General features: G+C 32.2%; 1 protein-coding gene and 1 long non-coding RNA gene across 3 annotated transcripts in view; one reads left to right on the forward strand and one right to left on the reverse strand.

The window, feature by feature from the left end:
• Nucleotides 1-21,458, forward strand: part of KHDRBS2 (KH RNA binding domain containing, signal transduction associated 2) — a 977,363-nt gene that overhangs the window by 944,200 nt on the left and 11,705 nt on the right. The window lies entirely within an intron of this gene.
• LOC141566267 (uncharacterized) overlaps nt 606-21,458 on the reverse strand; it is a 61,791-nt gene continuing 40,938 nt past the window's right edge. Inside the window, exons 5-7 of the long non-coding RNA XR_012489269.1 lie at nt 18,334-18,432; nt 18,055-18,147; nt 606-1,038 (exon numbers count right to left, since the gene is read on the reverse strand). This is a non-coding gene — a long non-coding RNA (uncharacterized LOC141566267). The remainder of the gene's footprint in view (nt 1,039-18,054; nt 18,148-18,333; nt 18,433-21,458) is intronic.

Consider the following 21,458-nt stretch of genomic DNA (forward strand, 5'->3'; position numbering starts at 1 on the left):
AAAATAGGGTTAAATCTCAAATTCTGCCATCCCAAGTGTTTTACATTTTAATTCTAAGTGTAAAATATTATCACATCATCCTTATCAAATCATGCCTAAGAATAGAGAAAAAAATCAGAAATTAAGAAATTTGTAAAACATTCATGTTAAACCTTTCAAGTATGACCTGACTGAGAACTGTTCAGGTATTTATGAAGCCTCTTGTTTTGAACGGGTATGGTCCTGAATCAAATTTTCAAATGTACCTATAAAAGGCACATGGATAATGCTTCTTTCATTCAAATCATTCCCAAATAATTTTTATTCATTACTTTTAATAAGACCCACCCAAATAGAAATTTAGAACCATGGCAGGTATTTCATTTGGGGAAGAAAAATTGAGAAATACTGACTTCTATAAAATGTTCTGGAGAGGGAGATATCAACATAGAGGAGTAAAGGAAGAAAAAGAAATTCTACTAAAATTATATATAGCTGTGCTTCACATACATGAGGTGTTAACTAAAAAAATTCACTAAAACAATTATGACCTGAATCATGCAAAAAATCATTTCTACTTCAACTACTCAGGAGGATTCAATTGAAGAATTAAATTGGCCCAGTCATAAAAGTAGTGACATTTTATTCTTATAATGCCAGGCTAAAAATACCACACATATAATACACAAGGAAAACACACACACACACACACACACACACACACACACACACACATATACAGAAGCACCGTTGTACACTTCTTTTATTTCCTTTTTTGGTATTTCAAGTCACCCACAATTCCACTGGCAGGTGACTATCCCATTATGACAAAATAGAGGCACCAAGTGTTGTTATTATTCATTGAATATTATTAATGAGTCTCCATCATTAAGAAAAAGAAAATAGCCTTCTTTCCATCCTTCTGAACATTATCTTCATTCATCTTCTTTAAATTTTTATCTCATCCAGGAATTTAACTTTATTATCTGCTATTATGTTTAAGTCTGACACAGCATTGAAAAGGTCTCATTAACCAAGGACTTCACCTATTCTTCCTTCCTGAAAAAGAAAACCAACAAAAAAAAACCAACAATAAAAAAAAAACAAAAAACTATGATACATTCCTGCATCCTCAAAAGCAGAATTCTGCACCATGAGGATGGATCAAGTCCATCAATCAACCAGGCCTTTCCACCATGCTATAGTATGTTGTACTATGTTACAGCCAAATCTGAACTCTTTGCAGCTCATTTCTTCCATTTTCATACTCTTGACAAGCAAAAGGAGTCCTTTGTGAATATGATAGATTTTCAAATACTTGAGGACAGTTCTCATACTCCAATTCCCTCACTCAGTTCTTTTCTTCTACAGGTTAACAATCCTCAATTCTTCCAGTTGATTTTTCCATGACATAAGCTATTCTTATAGCCTCCTCTGAACCTCTTTCTTATCTCCCCCTAAAACATAGTAAACATCACAGAACACAGTATAGAGATGTGATATTATTGAAGAAATTATAATCCTTCTGGATTTTATGTCTCCCTAAAGGTGGGCCAAAACTATATAGATTTAATGGCTCTACTGAAATAATATTGACTGATAATGAAATCACAGTTCACTAAAACTCCTAGATGATTTTGAGAAAAATTTACACATAGCAATATCCACCCTACCTTATACTTTGGAAGTTGATTTTTGTAAACCAAGCACTAAAATTCATTTTTATAATCTATAATTTTTTGATGAATTTTATTCATTTCAGTGTTCTAAACATTTTTTGAATTCTGACTGCTGTCTAATGTTACAACTTTGCTAATACTACCATTACTTTTAGCTTTCGTGGAAAGACTGCAATTTGTTTTTATAGGTTGCATAGTGGGTAGGGCACTTGGTCTGGGTTGGAAAAAACATGAATTCAAAACCAGACTCAGACAATTACGAACTGTGTGACCCTAGGCAAGTCATTTAATTTTTATTTGCTTCAGTTTTCTCAGCCATAAAATGAGGATTATTTTAAGACCTACCACCTAAAGTGTTGTAAGTATCAAATTAAATAATATTTCTAAAGTGTTTCATGGCATATAGTGGATGCTCAATAAATTCATATTTCCTTTTTTTTTTTTAATGAAGTACTTCGCCTTCTTGAATAGTTAGAGTATATAGTTTGTGATGCAAAACAGAATCTTTTTTTTTTCATTTTTCTCCTTTGAATTTTCATTTTTGAATGAAAGCAATCATCTTTTTTTTTTTTTTTTTTTTTTTTTTGCTTGTTTGTTTACTTGGTTTTTTGCTGTTGTTACTATTATTTTTTAACTCATTATACCAGCCCAAGCACTATTTTGGGATATGTGGGGCCACACAAGGGCAATGTGTCCTCTCTTACCTAAAAAATAACATAGCTTAATAAGAACTAGAACCCAATTCTAATTTAATCTTCTGTAAATGGAGGGAGATGGACAAGATAGCTAAGTGCTTTCTTTCAGTTCATTTTTTAACATTCTCTAGGTTTTAAACAGAGAAATTGGGTCATAAAACAAGTAGACCATTTTAGAATCTTTCAGTTCTGTTTCAGAGCTTTAAAATCTCTGAAAAATATGATTGTGAATCCAAGATAACTAGGCTGAAGGAAGTTGAACTAAATACACAAAAATACTTTCATAAAGAAAATATTTCTTTTCTTTTAAAAATAATATTAGTACATAGCTAAGAAAATTCAGGTCTAATGGAAGATGAAAAGATACAAATAAAAAGAGAAATTATATAAATGGCCTCTTTCCTATTAGACTCATTTTTTTTTTAAATTCTGCTCACTTATCAAAAAATGTCCTTGTCCAACCTGTGTCTTTTTTGTATTTGTGTTAAATGTTTCTACTTTTAAAAATACTTTCACATAAGAACATGTATTAAAGAGAAGGTTCCAGATATTCTTAGCCTTTTTGTGTGTCATGGATACCTTTGGTAATCAAGTTAAATCAATGGAACCTCTTCCCAAATAAATGTGGGGGTTTTTTGGTTTATTTTTGTTTTGTTGTTGTTTAAAAGAATATATTGAAATTCTGCATTGTATTACAAAAGAAACACATTTTATTGAAGTATAGTTATCAGAATATTTTAAAATCACCGCCCCTAGAATAAAAATCATTTTCTTATACAGATCTTGTACAAAAACAGATTTTGTACATGTCTATAGTTTACAAGTCTAAATACATCAAAAACAAATCAAACATGGAAGAAATTAAATAAGTATTTATTAAATGTCTACCATGTGTCAGACATTGTTATAATTTCCTTACAGATATTACTTATTTGATCATCACAAGCTTGAGAAGTAGGTGCTATTCATACCTCCATTTTGTTAACGAGGAAACCGAGGCAGATAGGGGTTGAGTTACATGTCCATGACCATATATTCGGTAAATATTTAAAGTCTAATTTGACTTCAGGTCTGTCTGACTCAAAGACCAATTCTGTAATCTATTATACCCTCTAGCTTCCTTTAATAATTAGATTTTGGATTTTCTAAACATAAGCAGCTGAGAATTATAACAGTGAAATGAAATCATTGAAACTTTAGGTCACTCTAACAAATAACAGAAGGAGAAAGAAAAGACAGGCCATGTTGACTTTTTTTTTTTTTAAATAAATTATTACATCCTAGAGCAGAAAACTAGGACCTGTCTCCTCTCTGCCCCCAATTTGATAAATTATTTAGGAAAATATAGAATAAGCTATTTCATTTTTAAAATATTATGGCCATATAGCTTATATTGATGAGGTTTGTATCCCCTTGATTCCCAATGGGGATGAGGTAAGTGGCAATAAGAGTTGTTAAAATCCCCCTCAAATGAAAGAATTCACTTATCCCAAATTATTAATTGCAAAAATGAAAGTTTATTGTTGTATAGAAACCAGTTTGCGAAGAGACTGACTTCCATAGTGGCAAAGTCCTGTTAGGGAAATGTAGTCTGGAACTGAGAAGAGAATGCCTTCTCAGCAGGCAGAGCGTCCTAGAAAATTGCTTGGGCCTCTGCAAAGAGTGAGTTTAAGGAAACCTGTTATATGGGTATCTTGGTGGGGAGCTGGGACAGCCTGAGCTGATCAGACCAGGATTTCTCAATTGAATGAAAATTTAGAATTTCAAAGAGATCAATGGAAGTTGATTTGCTCTTGAATAGTGTTGATTTTCTCATCCTGGGAGGATGGGCCCTCTCTCTAGACTCCTTGGAGCTTGGGAGATCCTGATCTCTCAGATCAAAAAGGGGACACAATTTTAATTTTAAAGGGAACAATTTCAGTAAAAGGAACATAGTTTCAGAGTGATGATCTTAAAGGGAACACAGCTTCAGTAAAGGGAATAATTTCCCTCCCACTTCAATACCAAATAAATTAAATCAAACTCAAATAAAACAGACATATAATTGGAGTTATAATCCCAAGAAATATTTCCATGACTTCAAAGTACTTACACCTTTATGTCACTTTGTATTTATTTGACCAAGAAGTCTCTTCCTTCATTGAAGTACTTTTTTGATACCTTGTTCTGATATGATGATACCCACTATTTATAAAAGCTATGCCTAGAAAGCTCATTTTGGGCAAGTCCTACAAAACTACAAACATAAAGAACAGCTACAGAGAACACCAGAGGGTTGTGTTCTGTGTTGTTCATGGGAGTGCTGACACCAGTGAAATCTTTGGTCACTGGAGTTAAAGTAAGTGACCTATGTTAACTTGATTTTATAATATCAATACTAAGTCTTTATAACTTTCCAATGGCACATGTATATGTTAAAATGATAATTTTAGTATAATAGTCATAATAATTTAATTAAAAAAAAATCTGAAACCATACTTTTATACCCCAAAATAACAATATTTCAAATACACTATGTAGAACAGATAGTGTAAAAAGACTAACATCAAATTATTCTGTGTATACTTTGTACATAATAGTCAATAGACTATGAGCTCCTTAAGGACAGAAACTGTTTGGTTTTTGCCTTTCTTTGTATCCCCAGTGCTTAATACAGTGTCTGACAAATAGTAAGTACTTACTAAGCTCTAAGTGACTGAATGATTCAAGTAGGCAATAATCTTCATTGCTTGTTGTTGGTGTTTTTTTCTTTCTCTTGTTTTTTTTTTCCCTTTTTGATCTGCTTTTTCTTGCACAGCATGATGAATATAGAAATATAATTAGAAGAATTGTACATGTGTAACCTATAATGGATTACTTCTTGTCTTCAGGAGGATGGAGAGCATGTTGAGCAGGAAAAAAATTTTGAATACAAGGTTTTGCAAAGGTGAATGTTAAAAACTATCATTACAGGTGTTTGAAAAAATAAAATATTATTAATTAAAAAGTGGGATAAGTAGTGAGGGAGATTATGACAAACCTGCCAATCCTTCAACTCATTACTCTCCCTTTCAAAGCCAAACTCCTAGAACATGTTTCCTACTATCACTGCCTCTACTTCACCTCTCACTGATTTCTTAATTGTTTCTAATTAGGTTTTTGTCATCATCAGTGATCCCTTAATTGATAAACCAAATGGCCCTTTATTAGTTCTCATTATCCTTTATCTCCCTACAACCCATTTTTGTTACCCTTAACCATTCTTCCTGGGTATATTCTCAGTCATTCTCTCTCTTTCTTCCTCCTTCCTGTTTGTGTTTAGACATCCTCCCACTCTGAGCTTTCAGGACATTGTTCTTTCATACTTTTTGTCATGTCTGAGTGATGATTCTTTCTCAATTTTCTTTGATGAATTACTTTAGCACAAGTTTCCTACAACCCACTCCTACTTCAACTGCTATAATTCTGGGCTGTCATCTCACTATATATGCTTTTTGGGTTGATGATCCCAACAACTCTCATAGATTTGGTTATTAAACTCATACCTATGACTCCCATATATATATCTCTGTGTGTCTATGTGTGTATGTGAGAGAGAGAGCGAGACAGACAGACAGTTTGTGTTTGTTGAGATAGTAAAGATTGAATCTATATTTATATCTACAGTAGGAAAGAGTAATAAATTTAGACTTTAGAATTTTAGGGCTGTCTTGACAACAAATTTCAGTACATAAATATACTATCTTACTTGCTGCTATGCAATATAAACAAATTTTTTAAAAAATTGTGAAAATTCAAATACTTATAAATTATTTTCACTGTTTGACTTGTGAACTGATGAAGTCCAAGGACCTTAATTGAAAGAAATAATTGGATTTAAAAATAGAAGCACAAATAGACCCCAAGTTAGTAAATATTCTCATTGTTCTTCTATGCTAGAACATTTATTCAGAAGGGTTCAAATACCTCAGAAAACATTATAGATGCATGACATGTAATGGAGACTTATTGAAAATAATATATTATGTTCTGGAGATGTGCTATACAATGTTCTGTTAAGCACATAGAAAATGAAATCTCATACTAAATTGGTACTGACAACTTACCTATTTGAATAATTAAAGAAAGATAATATAGCATTATGGAAAGAAAATTTGATTGGTAGTCAGGAGACATAAGTTCTAGTATCAGCAGATAACATGTAGTGTGAACTGAGACAAATCAGTTTATCTGCTTGAGCTTAGTAGGTTTGGGCCTATGCTCTGTAAAATGAGATAGTAGAACTAGAGAGACTCTATCATGTTCTTTTTTTTATTGGAACTGTAGTGACCTAAAACAGAGTGAAGTCATTTTATGAAAGAGCCAATGTCTTTTTATGCATTCAGAAATTACTTAGTATAGAGATCAAATATAAAGATCATAAATTCTTGGTTCTCTCCTGGTGAGGGAAGAAAAGTTCAAAAAGAATACTCTACTGAATACTTCCCTAGTTCCTTGGTGAATTAAGTGTCTAAAATTGTATTAAAGTAAGTTTAACCTGGATCTGCTACAGAAGATTAAGTAGGCAAAAAGGGTAGGGTTTTTATTTAGAATTTATGTAACATATGAAAACAAAGATTATATATCTCTACCCTCCAGCCCAAATCAAAGAGTGACTTCGGAATCTGAAGGGCAGACATTAATTGGTTTTAATATTTAAAATTGTGAGACTCTCCTAAGTGTCAACGGTCTTTTACTTCATACTTCTTTATATTCACCTTGTATACAACCCTCTCACACACACATTTACACAATCTTCAAATTGTCTCCTCCATTAAAATACAAGTCATTAAAGGCAAGAATTATGCCAGTTTTGACTTTATATTTAGTACAGTATCTTTCATATAATAAGCACTTAATAAATATTTGTTGACTGATTGGTTGATTGGCAAGTTGAGTCCCTAAAAATTATGTTGACTATTTCTAATCATGATAACCAAGAAATCCTTATGACCAATAAATATAGATGCATTGCATGGAGTGCTCTGTAGATTGTAACAGAGAGAAATAACCAGACTATTTTTACAACTCTGTCCCATTAGCTCTTTTATTGAATTGTAAGCATACTTTTCCTCCTAAAAGTCAAATATTGAATTATGATTCTATATTTGAATATGTGACATTATGAGTTCAGAAAATACAAGACCTGACTGTATCCTCCCCTGCTGCCAAAGGATTCTGCAATTAAGTCAACCCAGAGAGAAAAATAGCTGTTTTTCAACCTTAATAAACCTGAGAAAAAGATGTCTTATTACTACTGCAACTGCTACATTCAAAAACATGCTATTTTCTTCAATCCCAGTTTGATAATTCTCTTGAATTTATCAAGGATTTCCAAATCTTTCAAGTAGCTCAAAGTTCCTAATTCCTAGTCACAGATGGCATTTTCTTCCCAAGATATCAGGAAATAGAGAAAGATGAATAGGCAAGTCATAGGAATCCAGAAAATAATGGATTAACCACCTTCACCCATCACCTCACCCCAAAGGGAAGTACATTACCTTCCTCAGGGCAGGACATAATATTGTGGGGACACAGAGCCATCATACTTGCATGAATACTTAAGTCAAATAGCAAATGCTGTTTTTCAGTTAAATATTTTACTCCTGTAGTTTAAGGAATCTTTTCTTAACATTTTCTTCTAAGATGAATAGTCTTGCTTACTTTTTCCCCCTGATATAAGTGGTAGAGTGCTAGTGACCATTGTTTATTTTTCATAACAAATGGATGTCATGAAGTTTTGGTTCTTATAACAATCTTATTCAGAAACAAGATTATAAATATCTGTAAAAGTTCATAGGAAAGAAAGAATGCTTTCCAATCAGATAATATAAAGAAGACTCCATTAAGAAGGTACAATTTGACTTGAATTTAAAAGGGCATTCCCTTACCAATTGTAAAAATAATATTGATTTGTTTAGTATTTCCTGAGCAAGGGGTGTAAACCTGGGTAACAGGAAGTATAGGGAAGAGAGTAATCATAAGAAGGCTTCAGGGCAGAAAGCAACATGTTATCTGCTGCCAGGAGTTGATGAATGTGAAGCATGATCTGAAACTAGCAGTATATATTCATATCAAACACTATTAGGCATTATATAAATGTAGAAATGCCACTAGCAAGGCCAAAAAAGAAAAGGGAATTAATTCATAATTTTCCCTTAAATTACTTGTAAATTCAAGCTGCACATCCATTTTCAAATATTTATAACAGATTGTTATAACAAAATAGTTGAGGGCTTTATTTGGCTTAATAGCTAGGTGCTTCACTTATAGAAATGAAAGCAAATTGCAGCTGAATTAACTTAAATTTCTTATTTAATTCATAAATGCTTGTGGTCATCCTCATATTACTTGTGTAAATTGTACATAGATCTGTTCAAGGAGGATAATATAACCCCCAAATTTCTTTCAAGTACTGCCTAAGAAACTGTGTATTTAAGACAGACTTATTGAACAAAACATCTACAGAATTCAAACACATTATGTGAAAATTTAATTGAAGTAACAGTTAACTTTTCAATGGATTATACTCTGATATTTCTGTGGCTCTAAGATTTCATGAGTTTAGAACTCTCTCCACCAGTGTTTATGATATCTTATCATGTCATCTTATGCTGTGCCATTTTCATCCATATCCTTTCTTAAAGCACCCATCATTTCTCTTCTCACTAATCTTTAGCTGTCAAATGGCTATTTCTAAAGTACTGGTCTAATAATCATATCATTGTTCTGTACTAGAAGTTCCAATAATTCACTGTTGTCTCTGATATAGACTATAAACTCTTAATTTTGGCATTGAAAAACCCTTTATAATCTGACTCTAGTTTACCTATGTAAGTTGATAATATATTCTTTTCCTTTATCCATTCTGTGCTTCAGCTAAAATGATCTATATCTTCTCTATACCTTGGTGCAGACTCTGCTCCAGGTCTGGAATTCTGTCTCTCCTTATTTCTATATCTTAGAAACTATAATTCCCATCAAAGCTCAATTCTAAGTTCCTCCTTCTTCAAGAAAACTTTACTGATTCCTCCAGTTGTTGATATACCTTTTCTCCTCCCAAGACTTTGTATTTTTTCCTTAAATAGCCTGTCTGTATATCTATGAAGATAGCATATTTTATGCTCTCCCACTAAGATGAATAATTTCCTAATGTGGTATTTGACTGATTGATCTCAAAGACCAATTAATCCAAACTAAAGGTATTAAGTGACATTTCCAAGATTACACAAGTAGTATTTAACCGATTTTGAACCCAGATTCTCTGATTCCAAACCCACTGTAGATTGTAAATTCCAGAAGGGCAGACATTATGTTTTATCTAATCTTTCTACAACTTTATCTAATCTGATCTACAAATAGGTAATTAATAAATGTCTCCTGAGTGGATCCATGTTGAAAATGGGATAAGAAAATTGATAACAAATGCATAACAGAGATAATAATAGGAGAAAATAATAGGAAAAGAAAGAGAAGATGAAAGCAAATTATATTAAGGAAAAGAGAAAAAAGAAGAAAGGAGAAAAAATAGACTCCCTCTACTGTATTTGGTTGCTTTGCAAATATTTCCTGAAACTAGCTTCTGTATAATAGGATTCATTGTTTAAGCTAATTGGCAGGTCTGTTTGGGTCCCTTGGGAAACAATACATTGGGGGACGGGAAGGGAAAATTTCACTATTATTGCAGAAATATTTCTTCAGAATTGCCAAGGCAATGTTGTTTTAAGGGTGACACCACTCAAAATGAAAAATATCAAATTATCCAGAAGCTAAGAAATTGAGTTTGAAAAATTCAACATGGAACAAGTTCATATATGCCAATTTTAAAAAATATATACATCATTGTAGTATTTATTCCCAAATAAATTTTGGAAAGCTTCCCTTCCTCTACACTTACCCATATGTTCAGTGTCCAAAAGACACAGATTCTCCACCCTCATGAGGAAAATGTGGAAGGAAATATATTTGCTTATTTTTTAAAATACATAATGTTTTTTACTTTTTAAATATAAAGCCATAAGGTTATAAATCAAGTTCTAGAAAGGACCTTATGGACCATCTAATGCAATGTCTTCATTCCCTGCTATATGCTTTCCCCTTCAAATCCTGTTAGCAATGAAAAACAGGTAAGCAGAAAACAAAACAAAGCAAAAACAAACAGACAAAAAAGAAAAATAAAGTAATATATCTGACAGTGTAATCAATATCCTATTCCCTCATTCCCTTCTCTCCGAAGGATGTGTGGCTCCTTGTCTATATCTGAGTCACTATAATTAATATGATTTCAGCAGCCTTTTAATATCATTTATATTTTTGTTATAGTAGTCATTGTGCTTAATTTTCCTCTTCTGTCTTCTCTCTAAATCAATTTCCATGAGGGAATATTGTAGACCTGATTTTGTATGACTTCCTTTTATATGTAAATGCCATATTTTGAACAGAGACAAAATATATAAAGGCTTAAATTAAAATTTGGAATAGCTCGGTGGCACAGAACATACAGGACTGAATTCAAATCCTGTCTCAGACACATAATGCTTACTATATTGACTGTAGATAAATCACTAAATCCCAGTTGCCTCACACACATTCGCCAAAAGTAATTTATATTTAGTATACTAAGTCACCATATTGTCCACAGACATTCTCTTTACAGAGATAAACTGTTTAGCTTCCTAAAGCTCATTTTTTCAAAAGATTGGAAGTTGATAGAAATAAGGAAAACATACAAACCTTTAACAGTTATCTTCTTTCTTTCAGTGCTTATTGAAGTAGAACTTGAGAGTGTAACTTGCTCTCCTTCTTTCTGTCCTCTCTCTCTCTCTCTCTCTCTCTCTCTCTCTCTTTCTCTCTCTCTCTCTCTCTCTCTCTCTCTCTCTTCTCTCTCTCTCTCTCTCTCTCTCCTCTCTGTATATCCGTCTCTGTCTCTCTCATTCTCTCTCTTTCTTTGTTTCTCTCTCTCTCTCTCTCTCTCTCTCTCTCTCTCTCTCTCTCTCTCTCTCTCTCTCTCTCTCTCTTTGAATTAACCTTACACATGGTTTAGGCCCATTAGCTCAGGTTCAGTTATCATGGCTTCTCTAAACATACCTATAGTTAAGAGACCTCAGAGCATCTAGATCCACTTTTACACAAATATTTATATAGAGAACTAAAAAGAGGTGAGGGAATAAGGATTAGGAAACTTGGTGGATTACTCCTAATGTTACACTGAAACTTATATTGGACATGCACTTATTAAATACAATCCACACAGCACCTTATTAGGTGTAAATTGAGGGGGGGGGGCATGTATAGGGTCGAAGTGGCTAACTGCAGAAATAGAAGAAATCCAATCTAATATTATGAAAATGATTACTGAAGGTCAGTGCCAAAATGTTTGCTTATTTCTATTTTTTACTATAGTCAATATATTCCATACAGAGAAAGCATGAGTCATAGGTTTGTGATGCTACTTTTTCGCTTTACTAGAAAAGCAATTTTGGAACAAAGGACAGGTGAATTTCCTGCTTTATGACTGGCCTCCTTATCTTAGCCATTGGAAATTTCTTTCTTTTTTAATTGCTACAAAATTACTGCTTATCAGGCTTGTCCAAGATAGCAGCCCTATTGGAGAGGAGCATCCTTTTGTTGCTGTATAGGCAGATCCTACAAAATATGCTTTTAAGTTGTGATCATCATTATATAGAAAGACCTGTACTTTGCAGTATATGCTTTGTAGTGTTTCACTGTCCCCTTGTGTCCAATCTTGGGCTGTTTAAAAATAAGAAAGTGATAATTCTCAAGTATTTTGTAGAACAGAGGAGAGAAATGTAGGATAATCCTCCACAAACCTGTCAAAGACTATATCTGTCTCAATCACTAGAGAATTGAAACCCATCAGACCAGTAACAGAATCATTTCATTTAATAAATGTGTGTGCCTGTGTCTATGTGTGTATGTATTCCTGCTGTGAATCAAAGCAGAGTAAAATAAGCAGAGGCAGGAAAACAAGATACCCAGAGAATAAAAACAAGCTGAACTCAAATTTATTGTGATGACTAATCTTAGTCCTTAAATTCAGATAATAGAACATATTTCCTAGGTGATGGACTATGGGGACAAAATTTTAATTGCATTGACACATTTTGTTTTTTTTGCTTCATGTAACTTTTTTCTTTGTTATAAGGAAAAGGAATAAGAGAGACATACCTTACTCTATTGTGCTTCAAAAATGTTGTTGTTGTTGTTGTTTTTTCTTTTTTTATAATTGAAGATTTGGAGCAATCCTCTTGATCAAGTCTATCAGTACTATTTTTCAATAGCATCTATTCACATTGTCTCTATGTATCACATTTTGGTAATTTTAAAATATTTCAATTTTTTTTCATTATTATTTTATCTCTTATGGTTATCTGCAATAAGTAATCTTTAATGATATTGTTTTGAATTGTCAGAAACAATACTGATTGAAGATGGTAAACTTAATTGATAAATGTGTGTATTCTGACTATTCCACTAACCAGCCTTTCTTCTCTCTCTCTTCCTTTCCTTGTGTCCCCTTATTCTCTGAGATCCAACAGTATTGAAAAATATTACATAAACTCAAAACATAAAAAAGCAGAGCCCTGCTTGAGAGGAGTGATTGCAATTTTGAAACAAGTTCTACTATGTGTAAAATTCTATGAAATAGCATTTCATGCTACAGAAATCTTTCATGAAAGGAAAAATCAATCAATGTGGCAAACTTCATGTCTTATTTTAAGAAATCATCACAGCTACTCCATTCTTCAGAAACCAACACTCTGATTAGTCAACAGCCAACAACAATAAGGAAAGACCCTCCACCAGCAAAAAAAAAAATTATAACAAATTAAAGGCTCATATAATGATTAACATGTTCAGCAATTAAGTTTTTTTAAATTAAGGAGGGTATATTATTTTGTGAGTTTTTTATATGCATTGGAAAACAAAAGACATTGTTTGAATCATTTCATTGTGATTTTTTTAATTTATTGTGAAGGCCTGGAAACTAACCCACAATATCTCCAAGGTAGGCCTATAATTTCTAGCATTTATATAGTACTTAGTATAAGCTGGGCACTGTGCTAAGTGCTTTACAATTTTTATGTCATTTGAACCTCACAACAATACTGGTAGATAGGTATTATCCTGATCCTCTTTTTATATTTGAGGAAAATAAGACCAATGTGTTAAATGACTTACTCAAAATCACACAGCTAGTAAATGTCTGAAGCTAGATGTGAAGTCAGGTAAGCTCTTTCTCACTCCTGTCCTAGCTATCCATCCTGTCCCCAAAAGCCCCTCAAAAGGAAAGGTATGTGTATCAGTTTACAGCAAGTATACAGAACTGTAGCTCTGAAAGAAACATCAGTGGCCATCTACTCCAGTTGATAGCCATAATAGATTTCCTTTTTCAATAAAAATAAGAAATGATTACCCAGGATGAGCATAAAATGATAAGAAATATTTATTATTAAAGGTGAAACAAGTAGCTTCTTGGATAACCCTTTCCATTTTTTGGAAAGCTCTAACTTGTAAGGAAGATTTTTTGTTTTGTTTTATTTTGGGTTTGGGTTTAGGGTTTTTAATTTGTTTGGTTGGTTTTGGTTTTTAGTTTTGTTTGTTTTTTCTCTTGACATGCAGAGACTGCTTTGTAATTTCCCTCCATTATATTCCTGTCTCCATTCTGAAGCCAAACACAAGAAGTCTAATCCTTCTTCCTAATAATAACCTTTTAAATAATCAAATACAGCTGTCACCTCCGCTTTAAGTCTTCTCTTCTCTGGAATAAATATTTCCAGTTCCTTCCAATTTTCCTCATATATGGACATTCTGTATCTAATGGAGAAGTATTAAGGAACTATTATCTACTTATGCAAGTTGTGGTGACTCCCCTAATACATCCCCAAAATAAAGATGGGGAGTATAGGAGAGTTATCAGTATTACGTGCTGCCTTTGAAGAAGAGGTTTATGATCATAAATAGAGGAAGTAAGACAAAAAAGATGTATATGGATACACACAAGTACACATATACATATATATGTACACACACATATATATCTACACATATACAATATACAAATATTACATGTATTTAGATATATATTCAACAGTATGTTTTTATATGTGTATATGTATATAAACATATTGTGTTTATATATACATATATGTATGCCCTTGTATGTATATCTATTTACATGTATGTGTGACTACACAAAACCCTTTCTTCAAAAGCAATATTCACTATCCTATCCTAATTTGTGTATATATACATACACACACACACATATATATATACACACACATTTATGTTTACCTATCGATCAAAGGCAGCACTTAACAATACCTAATTTTCAGGGTATCTTAGGAAAATCAAAGCAATCACAAATGAAGAGATGATAGTCACTCTATATTCTGTTTGGTTAGGAGTGTGTTATTTTCTAGATATAACATTTCTTGGAAGACATTAATAAGAAGCAATAATAAGGTAGATGAGAATCTTTTGAAATAATTGGAGATATTTAGTTTGGGGGAACTTAATTGATTACAACTATATTTGAATATTTAAAAGGAAATTATTGGGAAGAGGATATAGACTTCTGTTCGACCTTAGAATGCCATACTCTCTCTCTCTCTTACACACACACACACACACACACACACACACACACACACACAGAGTCATAATGTGTTTGTATATGTGAATGTATGTTTATGTGTATTTAGTACATGGGTATGTGCTTGCATATATATATATATATATATATATATATATATATATATATATATATATATATATATATATATATATATATATATATATATATATATATATATATATATATATGTAATTGTTTTCTCTTACTTTGAATTTGACAGTTTATTGAAGCCCTGCCTGAACTATACCATCATGAAGAAGAAAAATAAATTACTTAAAATACTTTTTAATTGTTTTTTTCAATACTTATGAACAATCTTTTTTATTTACATTTTACCTTAAAAACTGATAAAATGGAAGTCTAGACTTATTATTTGAAGATTAAATACAAGTCTCAGCTGAGGCTATGATTCACTTTATCCATATAAACTCAGGGGAACTATGTGTTGGTAACAGATAGAATGGTGAATCAAAGGGTATAGACAGGGTAGCCACTTTCTTCTTATTCCAAATTTATTTTTATTGTATGCTACTAATTTCACAAAAGCTTTAACATTGTTTCTTTTTATGTCATTTTGCCTATTTGTACTGTGTGAGGTGAAACAGGATTGTTTTGGTATTCATGTTTTATTTATGTTTTAGAATATTATGCCAAATGGTTATTAATAATTTAAAATACTTTAAAAAATAATTGTTTCTCCATATTCTTTGATCGCTTATATGTTGGAGAATGACTTTTAATCTTATGTATAGCTGTTGTGCATAAATTTTGACTGTCAGAGCCTTATCAGAAGTATTTGATGCAAAATTATTTCCAGATTATTTATATTATTTATGTTTAATTCATTAACTTGTTCAAATAAAAACTTTTTAAACTTCACATGATTAAATGTATGTTTTATTTTCTAGTCATCTCTCTATCCATGATTTGATTAAGCATTTACTCTTTATCCACTTCTAGGAAAAGTATATAATATGCTTCTATTCTAATATGTGATATGACATTTACTATTGTTATCTCATATTGATTGTGAATTTATTAATGTTGTAAGACAGTGATGTCAAACTCAGATAGAAACAAGTCACTAAGACTTACAAATGTTTCCCTATAGACACTTATCTACATATCAGTATTATCTATGTCCTATTTTATTTTTATTTATTTTGTTAAGTATGTTCCAACTGCTTTTTTAATCTATATTAGGTGGCTCTTGGGAATGTTTCAATAACATCCCCAAGAGTGTTTGACACCCCTGGTATAAGAGGTCTAGTGTTTCTTAGTTTCATTCTATACTTCTCATTGTAGTGATCATTTTCCTCAGTGGAGAAAATAAAATTAAAAAGTTCGATTAGATTTGCCTTTTATCTACTATTTTTATCCTATATTCCCCAAAACATTAGTACTAATCTTTTATTTTTTTTTGATTTTCATCTTACTCAATTTTTTAAAAATTCTGTTTGTTGTTCTTATAATTTATTGTATGCATCACCAAATTATGAGTTTCATATGACAATTTATAAGATCAGTTCTAGATTTATAAAATGTATCCTCAGTTAATTGTCCCCATTTTTATTTCATATCATCTTTTCTAAAAATCTGAGTTAATTTATCACATAGTAAAATTATAGATTTTGAGGTGGAAAGAACACTCAGATCATCTTGTCTACTCTCTTCATTTTGTGGATAATGAACTGAGATCTAGATAGCTTGAGCTGCTGCTCCAACTTAAATAACCTTCAACTGAGTTTCATGGATTTGCACATAAGATATATCTTCTTGCCATATAATACTCCCTCACCACATATGAATTTTTGCTATTGAATGAGGTTTACCTTTCTAGTGCTGTATTGCCGCCATGTCACATCTCAACAAATCCCAGTTTTCTGTCATTTCCTATCTCTGCATTAAGATATCTAGTTTATTTTATTAGACATATGCTGCCAACTTGTGTATAGATATCAAAGCTCTTCTTTCTAAATGTTGCCTCCTGTAATTTTTAACTAGGCAACGTCATTGATCTACTTTTTGTGTTCTTCTTATCTGTGTTCATTTTATCTTGTGTTTATTTTATCTGCTTATGACTATTTTGTAGTATCTGATTATAATGTGACTTTAAGTAAGCAATTTCTTTCTTCTCTACTTCTATTCACATATCCCATTTGTAGTTCCTATTGATCAGATCCATAAATAGAATGGGAAGATATTTATTAAATGCTTACCATATGCTAAGCATTATAGAAAGAACTAGAGATATAATTAGAAAATGGATAATTAAAGGGGAATTTTCCAAGTATAGGAAAAAATACCTACAGGACTATTCAGTAGATCAATAAAAGATCCAGTGATTCTTAGATGCAACAATAGCATGAATAAGAAAGCTTTGTAAATCTTTGTAAATTGAACATACATCCATTAAGGAACTATTATGTATGAGCAGATAGATAGCAGATCCTGGAATTTGGAAGATTAATCTTCCTTAGTTCAAATCTGGCCTAAGGCACTTATAAACTATATAACTCTGGACAAGTCACTTAGCCATGCTTGCCTCATTTTTCTTAATTAAAAAATGATCTGAAGAAAGAAATGCCAAAACAGCCCAATGTCTTCACCAAGAAAACCCCAAATGAAGTCATGAGGGATAGGAAACAATTAAAACTGAATCTGAACAAATATATACATGAGCTCATGAAGAGTAGGACACAGCATGTGAGGAACTGTGCTGAGTTCTAAGTATATAAAAAGATAAATATAACAGTCCATGTTCTCAAGGAGCTTTCATTTTACCAGTGATGCACAAAATAGATAGAATACAAGGAAAATTAAGGAGGAAGAGAATCCCTGTAGTGGGGGAATAAGGAAAGACTTCCAGAAGAGATACACCTTGACCTTAGTTTTGAAGTAGACTAATACTGAGAGATAGATGAGGGAATGCATTTCAGACAGTGCAGGTGATAATGGTAGCTGTGATTAATTTTCTAGCCTTTTTTTTTCCCCTCACCACACTTGTACCAGTAAAACTCACCTACAGTTGGCAGGTGCTTCCCCTAATTTTGTTATGTAGGATGAATCTTGAAGAAATTCAATTAAAACTTCTTGTGCCTCAGTTTCTTTATTTCTGCAAAATAATAAACATCCTAAATCCCATGACATAATGAAAAAAGCAGAAACTAAAATGGAAGAGCTTATCTGTTCATTCTAAATGCTGGATAAAAGCATATTTAAAAGGTCCTACCCTTCAGTTATGTGAAAACTTTATTTTTCTACAAATCAAACCTTAGACACAAGAATATTTTGCACTTACCTTGCAAATATTCCCAAGTTTTGATGCTGTCTTGTTATCTCTTTCAGTTTATAGGAAGATCTTGATATGATGAGCTTCTATATTCTCATTAGATGTTACCTGGGGAAAATGGCAGCATAAATCTATAAGCTTTCACGGGCTAATTTGCATACATTTAGTAAATTTAGGTAGGATATAGCATTATTCTTCACTTTTTCTTCTATTTGGAGTCATTGGGAAATCTGACTTAGGTATTTTTGTTGTCATTATTGTTGAGTTTTTAAAATGGTTCAACTTCCTAAATTCAAAGACATTTGATTTGGAAAGTTTCCTTCTGAGTTAGTTGCCTAACAGACTTCGTTTCTTCCCTCTTTTTCCACTAAACAAGTGAGTCTGTGATCAGTTCATTTTCTTGTCTGGCAATGTCTTGTCCTCTCTGTTCCTGGAAGATGAAATAAACAATACAAAATCAGATCTTGAAAACCTAAAGTGCATTTTCTGATCCTGTATGTAGGTCAGACTTTGCTGAGTTCCAAGTATATTAAACTTCTGGGAAGCTTCTGGTTTTTTCCAAACTCTGGGAAAACTGGCTTTAGATATAAAAGTGGGATATATTGCACTGTCTGTAAGCTTGTATCTGTGTAGTTACATAATTTTTTTTTCTTTAAGCCCTAAGTCAAAGATAATTCTGAAAGACAAAAAGATAAAATAGAATATTTAAGAGAGAATATCAGATTCCATGCTTATTGGCTGCAAATTTGTAGTGGTCAGGCTCAATCATGAACCTGAAGTTAGAAGTCATAAATTGCTTTCCCAATAGGAAAGAAAGAAATAAACTGATCCGATCCCATCCTTGGCAGATCCTTTCTGACCAATGTCTATAGCTATTCAAAGTTTGAAATGTGATCTGTGATCATGGGACCAGTAGCTTATTTTTAGGGAAAATGAACTAATAACCTGATTTCAAAAATACTATGCTTTAGCACAAGTATTATACTATGGCAAAATTCAAAAAACATGAACCTTCAGGAACCTACCTAAATTTAAATTACTCAACTACATCTGTACATATGTCCATATGTATACATATATACACACACATAACACTTGTGGGTAGGTGTATATGTGCTCAGAAAAGTGACCTTGGGTTTATTTTTTATAAGTAACTCAACTTTCAACAAACATTTGTTAAATTCTTAGTCTATGTCAGATACAGAGATAAGTGTTGGTATACAAAGGTAAAAAGAGAATAATACTTGTCCTCAAGGAGATTACTTTCTGACAGAATGTACACAATATAAATACAAACTAGTTGTGGAGAAGAATTGTGACTTTGCGAGATCAAGAACAACTTCATGGAGAAGGTTTGTCTGAACAGCATTTTGTAGGAAATATGGAATTTTAATAGATGGGGATAAAGAAGGAGTGTATTCTAGACATAAGGGATACCCAGTTCAAAGATTTTAAGATGGGAGATACAGTGTGAGTAAAAACAATAAGAAATTCAGTTGGGCTGGATTATAATGTATGGAAAGAAAACCATTGTATGATAAAGTTACAAAAGTAGGTTGTGGAGGGATTTAAAAGTCAATAGGCTTAAATGAGGTTGAATTTTTTTCTCCTTTATCAGTTTTCTAATATCAGTTATTGATTGATATCAATTAGTTTCACCAACTAATTAGGGTGGTAAGAAGAGAGGTAAAATAAAATAAGGGAGGGAAACAAAAATATTCTAATATTCTGTGAATAATTACCTTGTTTCTATAATCCTTCTATGGGTTATTCAACACAATTCTCCAAGCATTTATGAAGCATGGAACAATAAATGTGCCAAGTACTTTAAGGAATTGAAGATATTAATATAAAAGTACATAACCCCTGTCCTTAAAGACTATGTGTTTCAAGGAGAAAGGTAGGAGGTGCACACATAAAGAAATATAAAATATGTACCTATTAAATATAAAATAATGGAGAAGAGAAGAGTGTGACCCAAGTAAAGGGTGTGATTATTTTAAGTATCATTAATGCTACCATTTTTAATATTCCAATGGATCTATGATCTCATGAATGTGAATACTCTGAATGAAACAAATCAAAATCCATCTATACATGCCCATCTTGCTCCATTTTTGTTCATATTTTTTCATAAATCCACTACAGGAAGACTTTCAATTTGCTAAAGATCTTCTCTTGGTTTTCTTCATCTTACATACCTGGTGAAATGCACAGTAGTCCATTGGTTACTTAAGTCTGGCAATGGAAAAATATGATCTTCTTCAATGAAAAAATCAAGAACAAGCTTCAACATATTGCAAAAGAAGGATCAAATGGAAGAAGGAGAAGACCAGGGAGGAAAATAAACAAACAAACAAACAAAAAAAAAACTTTTCTCTTACATGGACTATTAAAATCAGTTTTGTAACTCATTTGTAGGAGTCAATAGACTTACAGAAATATGTGTTAAATAAGCTGTTTTGCAATTGACTCTATCCCCCATTTTTCCAATGCCACTGTCAGTGCTAGAATACATATAGACAGGACAGATAGGACAGAAGAGGGGATAATCATAGTCACAGGCAGTGTAGCTTGCTTTGTGATCATAGACAGCAGGCAGAAAAAATTGCTATAAAGAGATGCTTTAGTGCAGGCAGAGAAGCATTGTCCAAATATAGATGGGAAAGCAAAAAGTTTAAAGAGAAAAACAAGGTACCCCTTCCTACTATGTAACCATAAAGGACAGACAGAACAATTAGGGAGAGGGATGCTACTGGCTGCTCTATAAACATTTGTTTCACTTCATTCCTAGACCAAACACCAAGACACCATCCCTGAAACAGACAGGATGCAATAAATATCCATCTTAAAAATATTAAAAGTATGTCAATGTAGGCATTTCACAATGCGATAGCTATGGGTTTGATAAATATAGCCCTGAGATATCCTTGTTATCCACAGGGATGGATCTGCAGCTGGAAGTTATCATCAGATACTATAGTCCTACCTTCTTTATTTTCTAGATGAGGAAACTTAGACCCAACGAATTTAAGTGACTTGCCCAAAAAGTTCTAAGTAGTAAGAATCAGAAGTAGAATTTGAATTAGATCATCTGTCTCTAAAGCCAGTATTCTTTACACTGCACAGTACTG

The sequence above is a fragment of the Sminthopsis crassicaudata genome, chromosome 4 (genome assembly GCF_048593235.1).
Source record: "Sminthopsis crassicaudata isolate SCR6 chromosome 4, ASM4859323v1, whole genome shotgun sequence".
NCBI classification, from domain to species: Eukaryota; Metazoa; Chordata; class Mammalia; order Dasyuromorphia; family Dasyuridae; genus Sminthopsis; species Sminthopsis crassicaudata.